Raw genomic sequence first — 10,292 nt, 5'->3', positions numbered from 1 at the left:
TGAGTGTCTCTGGTTTTGATATGGAGGTCCTTGATCCACTTGGACTTAAGCTTTGTACAGGGTGATAAGCATGGATCGATCTGCATTCTTCTACATGTTGACCTCCAGTTGAACCAGCACCATTTGCTGAAAATGCTATCTTTTTTTTCCATTGGATGGATTTACGGCTCCTTTGTCAAAAATCAAGTGACCATAGGTGTATGGGTTCATTCTGGGTCTTCAATTCCTATTCCATTGGTCTATCTGTCTCTCTCTGTACCAATACCATACAGTTTTTATCACTATTTCTCTGTAACACTGCTTTAGTTCAGGGACACTGATTCCCCCGGAAATCCTTTTATTGTTGAGGATAGTTTTAGCTATCCTGGGTTTTTTGTTATTCCAGATGAATTTGCAAATTGTTCTGTCTAACTCTTTGAAGAATTGGATTAGTATTTTGATGGGATTGCATTGAATCTGTAGATCGCTTTTGGTAAAATGGCCATTTTTTATATAATCCTGCCAATCCATGAGCATGGAGATCTTTCCATCTTCTGAGGTCTTCTTCAATTTCTTTCTTCAGTGTCTTGAAGTTCTTATTGTACAGATCTTTTACTTGGTTAAAGTCACCCCGGTACTTTATATTATTTGGGTCTATTATGAAGGTGTCATTTTTCCTAATTTCTTTCTCAGCTTTTTCTCTTTTGTGTAGGAAGGCTACTGATTTATTTGAGTTAATTTTATACCCAGCCACTTTGCAAGTTGTTTATCAGCTTTTAGTAGTTCTCTGGTGGAACTTTTGGGATCATTAAATATACTATCATATCATCTGCAAATAGTGATATTTTGACTTCCTTCTTTTCTGATCTGTATCCCCTTGATCTCCTTTTGTTGTCTGATTGCTCTGGCTAGAACTTCAAGAACTATATTGAATAAGTAGGGAGAGAGTGGGCAGCCTTGTCTAGTCCCTGATTTTAGTGGGATTGCTTCAAGTTTCTCTCCATTTAGTTTAATGTTAGCTACTGGTTTGCTGTATATGGCTTTTACTATGTTTAGGTATGGTCTTGAATTCCTATTCTTTCAGGACTTTTATCATGAAGGTGTTTGAATTTTGTCAAATGCTTTCTCTGCATCAATGAAATGATCATGTGGTTTTATTCTTTCAGTATATCATCCTTTCTATTGGTCAAGTTAATACTTGCTGTAAAAAAAACCAGGTGACTTACAGGAAATACTCACCAATTCAGGCCTAACATCATTTTTCAGGAGCTCATGTATATTTCTTTTAAATTTAGATACGATTGTTTTCATAATTATATCTTTTTTAATAAGCAAAGATGTGAGACATGTTTTTCAAATACAGTTACAAAATATACTTTGCTTAACTAATTAGAGACTATTTAACTTTTCATATCATAAATATATTTTAATTGACAAAATATAGTGTGTTTCCATATGTTTTGTAGAGAATAAGATTATATTAAAATGACTGTGTTAAGTAACTTAGGGTAGGCCATCAAATACAGAAGGGGAAAATGTCTTCTTTTATCTAAACTGCATGTCGTACTTTGCATTAAAACTAAATTGATTGGAGGCTGAAGGATGACTCAGCTGTTAAGAGCACAGATATAATTAATATCCTACAAGCTCACTTATACCTCAATTCCTGTGTTAATAGATCTTCGTGCATCAACCTATTCTCGCACTAACTTTGGAAATATGAAGAACAGCAAAGTAAATCTTTTCGTAGCGCTTATGCTGTGTGTAATAAAGTCCAGAATCCCTCACCCAGTTCTCATAATCTGCACGTACCTCTGAAGACTGTTATTGTTAATGATAGTATCGAAACCCGGCTCCTATCTGGTTTGCCTCTACATGGTTTATCTAGATCTCATGGTCCACAAACCATTACTGTTTGTATGTGAGATGTCCCCCATACTCATGTGAATATTTAATCCCAAGAAGTTAGTGCTGTTTAGGGAGGCTATGATAGTTTTAAGAAGAGGAGTTATGATGGAAAGAAGTTTGTTACCATGGGAGGGCCATGAGATCAAGACATGACCCACTTTCTGTTCAAGTTTAGCTCCCTGCCAGTGCAATCCGACCAATCTCCTCTTGCCCTCAGGTTGCCTCCGCCATGATAGAATGTATCCCCTCAAACTTATAGTAGAAACATCTATTCTCCCTTATTAGCTTCTTGTCACGTATATCATCAGAGCAACAAAAACGTAACTAGTATGCAAACTGAAGCTTGCTGCATCTTAGTCAGGAGCAGTGCTCTGTGTTTGCTTTATCCAAGGTCACATCTCAAGAGAGCAGTCTCCACACAGACTAGCACTTCTCTTGGAAAGAGAAAGAGGAGGAAGGTACTCATACAGTCCAGATCCAGCCAATAAAATGGCTTTGACCGAATTCAGGGTGGGTCTTCCCACCTCAATTTACAATTCAACCAGTCCTTCACAGATGTCACCACTGGGCTAACAGATCTCATCATCTCATCTTAGGATTCTGTGTATCAAGTTCAAAATCAGAACAAGTCAAGCGGGCTGAGAAAATTATGGGGACTGTTTGGAAATGATTTTTAGAGTGAGGTCTTTTGATTCTATTTCTAAAGCTTTGTTCCTATGCTGCTCCAGCTTCTCTACCATATGTGGTGCTATGGTTTGACGACTTTGAAGATGTGGTTTTACAGAAACTACAGAGGGTACAAGCTAAAGATAGACTTTAATCTTGTTTCAGTGGCAAATCTGTTTAGAGGTTTGCCGAGGACCAGCCTAGGCTTGGAGAGTGGTTCTGGGGAAGGAGTGTGTGGGAGCCTCGAAACAAATGACTCCAAGTCAAATCCTGGGTCCAAGCTGGTGGCCAATGCTCTGCGTGAGACAGCCTGACAGTCTGATCTCTCAGTTCTGCTTTCTCCCCAGTCAGCTCTCTGTGTTCTGCCTGAGACAGCTCTCCAGGCAGTTCTTCTTGCTAATCTAAAAGATTCTCTGAATAGCTCATCTCTTGGGAATCATAAGCCCAGTTTTTTATTTTACATATGAATACAGTCACTTACTCCAGGTACCCTTTTGATTACCCTCTGAATTATACCCAGCCACTAATTCTTAGGAGACAGCCAGCACACAATTTCTTTTAACATTTCAAAAGAATCCAGAGATCTGCCTGCCCCTGTTAAATACAGCTGATAAACTAGCTTCCTAGGACCCCATCCTGAAATTATACCATTTTTCCCATATCTGGGCCTAAGCTTGTTCTGTCCCAAGTGGACCCCGGACTTCAGGGTTTATATACTTTGTAAGCATAAACAAAACCTTAGCTGGGTGGGATCTTCTTTGATCACCACTCCCTAAATCTCTTTATCTCCTTCCTTAGTATCTTTCAGACAAGTGGGTTCACAATAGAGCTGCTTTTGTTCCTTTAGATTCGTGAATCCACTCATATAATTCATATCGAATCCTTATTCTTTGAGAAATTATATATTTCTGAACTCATGTTTCTAAAGTTCTTCTCCACATTCTGAAGGTCATAGAAGGTTACCATTTTATTAGCCACACCTTTGTCCCCATCCCCTGACTCCTGATGTCTTTGATTATCATGGAGTCATTAACATTAACAGGGAGGACATTTCTCAAAGAAGAAGGAACTTAAAATATGTACTTTATTATATCAACAAGCCTTATGCCCACAGCAACAGTCCACCTTCCTGGAGGCCAAATCCTGTTGGCCCTGTCCCAGAGGCAGGAACCATGTCATTCTGTCCCTAGTATGTCATATACAGACCCAGCAGAGGATATGGTTGGATGCATATATGATTCATTTTGCACAGTTGGAGAATGGCTGCAAAGCATGGATGATTACTCATGTGGTTCTCCAAGATGTATAGGGAGTGACTCACATCTATAGTCACCTGAGAGGTGCCACCAGCAGGCCAGAGAAGTTGGCAGTTAACACAAATGCTGCATGGACATAGGCTTCTTGGGAAAACAGTCTCACATCTGACACATTTATAGAATATCTGATGGAGGATTTGTTCCTCCTTGATTGAGAATATAATAAGTTGCAAGGTATCACATTGAAAGGACAATATAAACCCCATTTGTCTCCATTTTAAGGACCAGGCCTGGTTTCAAAAAACAGCCTTAAGGCACCACCTTCAGGAATAATTAAGAGACTAAGTCATAAGACATCAGCTCTAGGAACAGACTACAAAATCCAGAAAAAGATCAGAAAACCCTGAAACCCTGTTGCATTAAATATTAAAAACAAAAAAAAAAAAAAAAAAAACAAACACACTACATCGGGCACTGGTGGGCCACATGGCGCAATGGGCTGTTATCATCTTGGCAGACTCGGTGGCTCCTAACTCCCGAAATGTCTTCACCCAATTCGCTATTTTCCCATGGCGGTTGGCTTCCATGGCTGGCTGGGATGCTCGGCCGGCATACCTACCTCTGGGATTCAGTTGAGTCACCATGTGAAGGAAAACACCACACAAACTTGGTTTAAAATCAACAAGTAATTCAATGGCTGGGAGCAACTATTAACATCCTAATTAGTAAGCCACACTAAATTAAATCTTCCAGTGGCAGGAACCTCCATCTAACTGGGGACCATTAGGGGGCCTCTAGTTCATTACATCTTCCACCCCAAGCTCTTGTCCTGTTCAAAAAAAATAAATAAATAAATAAATAAATAAATAAATAAATAAATAAATAAATTCAAATATGCAAATCCCTCTTTTTCTCCTCTCTTCCTCCCTCTGACCTGGAAGTCCCGCCTACTCCACACCCAGTGATTGGGCCCCTAAAATCTTTATTCATTAGGGGGAGGTCCTTTCTACAAAGCCCCTCTCAAAGTACAGCCTGGGGATAACCACAAAAATGGGGAAATAATCTTAACTCAGAAGGGCCTTCTGCGATGGGCAGCTATAATTCATCACATGGTTGAATGTTCATGACATAGGAATGCAGACCACTAACCACCCCCAGCACCGAACAATTAAATTTTAGATTACCTAATACTTCTAGAGAATTCCTTGCTTTTGTGTGTCTTTGTCTGGAGTTGCCATTTTGGAAAATGATTGACCACTGCATGGTGGTTGCTTCTACAGAATAAATACTACTTTTTTGTCTTTTTTTTTTTTTTTGGTTTTTTGTTTTGTTTTTGTTTTTGTTTTTTGTTTTTTGTCTTTTTTTGTTTGCAACTGATTCTGTGGTCTTCCTTCATCGATTTTAAGACCCTTACAACATAAAATGGAATGTTTCAAACACTGAAATAATAGAAACAAATAGTCAACCACGCTAGAAAGCCAAATAAGAAATTTGGGTTTCATGATACCCAAATATCATTAAATTGGAAAAAACATATTGTTAAAAGAAATAAATACTTAATATTTGTTCTATGTAGATAATATGAAAGATATGTAACTTGAAAGGGGACTTGAGAACATATAAATTTTTAAAATAAAATACTGTAAAGAAAGATACAGTTTAACAAAATGATTTAGTTTTACTATTATTATGATTATTATTTCTTATTACTTTTTTTTATGGTACTAACAAGGTTGAAATCAGATCTTTGTTTATGCTAGGCAAGCACTTTACCACAGAACTTTATCTCAAGCCCTATTTTAAAATTTATTTTTGTTTTGAAACCAGGACCCAGTAAATTCTTAGACTGTCCTTGAACTAATTCTAAAGTCCGCCTTGTCTTAAACTCCCAATTCTCCTGCCTTAGCCGTGCCAGTAGCAGATTTACAGGCTTATGACACCAAGCAGAGGCAATTAATTACTTTGTAAATTAAGTAAATGCTCATTTCCAAGTCTTTATTTGTTTTTGGTATTTACATATCATTTCCCTTACTATTTCCCAATAATGTGTAAAGTATTAGAAAGCCTGAATCAACTCCTTTGTATAAGCACTTTGCAAAATGCACAGTTTAGTTCAAATATGAGTTTGAGATGGAATCAGAAATACCAAGTTTATTTTTTTTCTAAAGAAGGAAGTCCATTTTTTTTTAAATTTTGTATTGGTTATTTTATTTATTTACATTTCAAATGTTATTCCCTCTTCCTGGTTTCACTCCACAAAACCCCTATCACATCCTATGTCCCCCATGCTTCTTCTTTTTTTTAATTGAATATTTTATGTATTTCCATTTCAAATATTATCCACTCTTCAGGTCCCCCTCCTTTTCCATCCCCACTTCCCTGGCTTCTATGAGGATGTTTCCACTCCCATCCACCCCCTCCCACCTCACCACCCTAAAATCATTCCTTCTGATTTTACACTTAGCACTCACCAAGTGGAAAATGCTGATCTCTTCACCAACCACAAGTAAACTTCTAATATTTTGTCTCAGACTTCCCCATGTCCTGAGTAGATTCCAGGCTTCAATCAAGTGTCCAGTCTTTGCCTAGATCATTCTTTGTTGGGAAGCATCCTTCATCTTCATGTACCAAACACAGAGATGGAAAAGAGATATGACTGTAGCTATTTGGCTGCTTGTAACTTAATATTAACACACAGTTTAAAAAGAAAGCCATGAATTAAAATATAGAAAAATTACACGTGACAAAATAACTATCTTTATATATCTCTATTTTCTTCTTTTAATTAAAGAAAATGTTTAATGGGTTTTAATGTGAAAATCTCTGAGATGATAATAATAATAAAAACGGTGTTAGTATAATTACCCTAGATACAAAAATCAGTATACACAGTCTGCTATTTCTTTCTAAAAGGGTTATATTCTGACATTATTACTGGATAGTACCTCACTCAACCATTCGTGTGTTTGAGTGCTATAACACTTAAAACTTTATTAATTAAAATATGTCTAAAAATCTTCCATTGCACAGATATTTCTGACACAGTAGAAACATTTGTGCTATGAATTTCAATAATATTGTTATTTACAAAGGATATTGGACATGTTTATATTAATTAAATATTCACCAGACGATTCTCATTGTATTATTTTCTACAATTCTCTTTCTATATAAGTACACATTTTCATCTTGCAAGAAACAACCAAAACTAATTTAAGAAAGATTATAAGCAATGTTAATAAAAATAACTAAAATGAAAATTTATTTCTGATATATTGGATACTTATATTTTATATAATGCATATTGCATTTCAAATATTCAGGAATGACACTTGACTTTGTTGTGTAAGTGTATTATGCATCTTTTCCTTGAAGTTTTATATCTCTTCATTATCCTGCTTTATTTTGGATTCTCCATCCTACATCAAGCCTTTGGCTCCTAAATTCAGTTGTGCTCAACAGATGGAGAATATGGCATGGACATCAGGCTGTTTGTCAGTCCCTGGCTCACGTTTGAAAAGGTAGCTTTGCTATGATTACTCAGCGGATTGAAGATCAAAGCTATTCTCAATCTGACCCCAGTCCATCACTGTCTCATATCCAGTTTGAATATGGGATGTCCCTCTGTCCAGGTGCCTGTAGGTGTCAGGACATAAGGGCATCTCTGCAGTGAGTGATGCTGTGTTGAATTACCTGCTGAGGAATTTTATATCTGCCCACACTGTGGGGATGAATTATGTTGCAGATGGATTGCTTCTTTCTCACTCTCAAATTACCACTCAAATCCTAAACCAAAATGTAAGGTGTTAAGATGTGGGACCTTTGGACGGTGACTAACTGAAAAGGGTGGAACTTTCATAAATGCGATTAGTTTCCTATAAGGAGACTCCAGTGAGTGGACTTCTCTAGAGGCACCCTGTGGAGACACAAAAGGAAGTTTCACCACGTAAGAGCCTAGTAGTTTGCCCTTTTAATATACCAAATTGGCATATTGATCTTGGACTTCTCAACCTCAGAAATAGATGTCTCTTGCATAAGAGCCACTGTATGATAATCTTGTTATAGTAGATTAGATGGACTAACACAAGATATTTTCTTGGACCAATCCTAAATATACCCTGTTTTCTATTAAAATACTCTTTAAACAGCCAAAAATGTTGTGTAAGTGATTATTTTGAATTTTGTATATAATTTACAAAAAAGGACAAAAATTGGCACTCAAAAAGCAGAGAAAACTATTTCTTAAAAATGTATACTTTTCATGAAGCCAAGGGCACCACTGAGCAGAGTCAAGGAGCCTGACTGGTATGTGGCAGCCAGAGGAGTTGGAACACTCATACACAGAACCCTAACACCCAAGGCCACCTATGGTTATGCCAAAACTAGCAGAGTCACTGCTGTCATCTTCTTTCTTTGAGTAAGGGTGATTCTCCAGGACAGAAAATAGAACGTTGACCAACATGATTTCCAAAAGCTGATGATCAAACTGTACCATGGTAGGATTCTCAAAAACATTCTTCCTGATTGGAAAGAAGGTGAAAAGGTCCTCTGGGATCCATTTGAAGAAAGGAGTTGTAAACAAGACTAGCATCCAGCCCTGCCACAAAAGCCCCTGAGAGAACCATATGGAACACTAGGCCTGCTGTTCCACTAGCATAGTTTCATGATGTGAGTCCCCTAATAATTGGAGATACAGAAATTGTCTCTGATTCTGTTGTCTGCCATCAGATCCTCTTCTTCTCGATGTACAACTATGTAGGGCCTCAGGGGGAGAGAATGTGCCTAGTCCTGCTTCAACTTGATGTCGCAGGGCCAGGAGTTTCTGATCCTTCCCTGAGGAGAAGAGAAACTAGCTTGGGATGAGAGGAAGGAGGAGATCCGTGATCGGGATGTAAAAAGAATAAATATATAAGTTGTTGAAAATGTATACTTTTAATATACTGTAATTAAAATATAATTATATCACTTTTGCCTTTCTTTTCTTCTTTCTAACCCTTCCAATGTCCTTTCCAGACAACTCCTTCCACACACCTTTGACTTCTTTTCAAATGACAGATTCTTTTGTCTTTTATTATTACTGTTTTATATAGAGAGAGATGCACTGACATGTAAATGTGATTTGCTAAGTCTGTTTTTGTTGTATATGTGTATATTATCTTAGGGCTGACAACTTTTTATTGTATAACCGTTGTTGTAAAATTATAAAACGTGCTGTCTTTTACCCGCACTAGATCAGGCACTACAGTCCCCCAAGATATCTGGTAGACATCTTCATCTCAATCAGCAAAGCATCTCGCCCGCTCTGCTCCATCCCATATCACACTGCCAATAGCTTCTCTCTGAGCCTGGCAGCAATCTTTCTACCCATCTAATTCCCAATGCAGGCTGTCACCATGCCAGAAATATATATCCTAGTGTCCCAGTGGCCACATATTCTCTTAAACTTAAATTGCCACAAGAAAGAATACACAACACAATAACCTCTGATCCAATTGATAAGATATAATTGCCCACCTAGACAGTTAAAGCCCTGTACACATCTGTCCCTTAAGAATATTCATAATAACCTGTAAATACACAAAGTGGAATCTTAATGTCAGCCTCCATGTTCTCTCAGAGGCTTCCTCCTGCCTTCCTATTGCACTCTCCTCCTCTTCCCTCAAACTTTTCTCCCACGCATCCTTCCTTCTTATCCAATGACAGGACTCATTCTATCTTGTACCTGCCTTCAGCTGTATGACATCATCCTACAGATAACCACTTAGGGAACTCAATCTTAGAATAGGCTAACTCGTCCTCTCTCAAAAGTCAGTGCATGACTGTAGATTGCGGAGGGTCCAGACCTCATGTGATTTTTCTTCTTTCATATACGCCTGTATATTGATTTTCCCATTGTTTAGAAAACACTATTCATTTAATTATCCGGAAGGAGTAGAAGGAACAAAAGAATATAAACTCTGTCTTAAGAGTCTCTGCCTGAACCTGACAGAGCTCTGATAGAGGAGAATGCTCTCAGCCAACCATTGAACTGAGAACTGGGTTTGAAAGGAGGAGTTAGAGAAAGGATTGAAGGAGCTGAAGGGGTTTGCAACCCCATAGGAAGAAAAATAATATCAATCAACTGTACAACCAAGAGCTTCCAGGGACTAAACCACCAACCAAAGAGTACACATGAAGTGAACCACTACTCCAGCTGCCTAGGTAGCAGAAGATGGCCCTGTCCAACATCACTGGGAGGAGAGGCCCTTGGTCTTGTGAAGGTTTGATGCCCCAATATAGAGGAATGCCAGGGCAGGGAAGCAGGAGTGAATGGAGACAGAGCACCCTCATAGAAGCAGGGAGAGGGAGGATGGGATAGGGAGTTTCCATAGGGGAAACCCGGAAAGGGGATAACATTTGAAATGTAAATAAATAAAATATACAATAAAAACGTAGGTTTTGAAAAAAAATCTAGAGTCAAATTTTCTTTGAGTAATTTATTAA

Source organism: Rattus rattus, chromosome 6, assembly GCF_011064425.1.
Source record: "Rattus rattus isolate New Zealand chromosome 6, Rrattus_CSIRO_v1, whole genome shotgun sequence".
Classification (NCBI taxonomy): domain Eukaryota; kingdom Metazoa; phylum Chordata; class Mammalia; order Rodentia; family Muridae; genus Rattus; species Rattus rattus.
Note: the sequence above shows the minus strand (reverse complement) of the source record.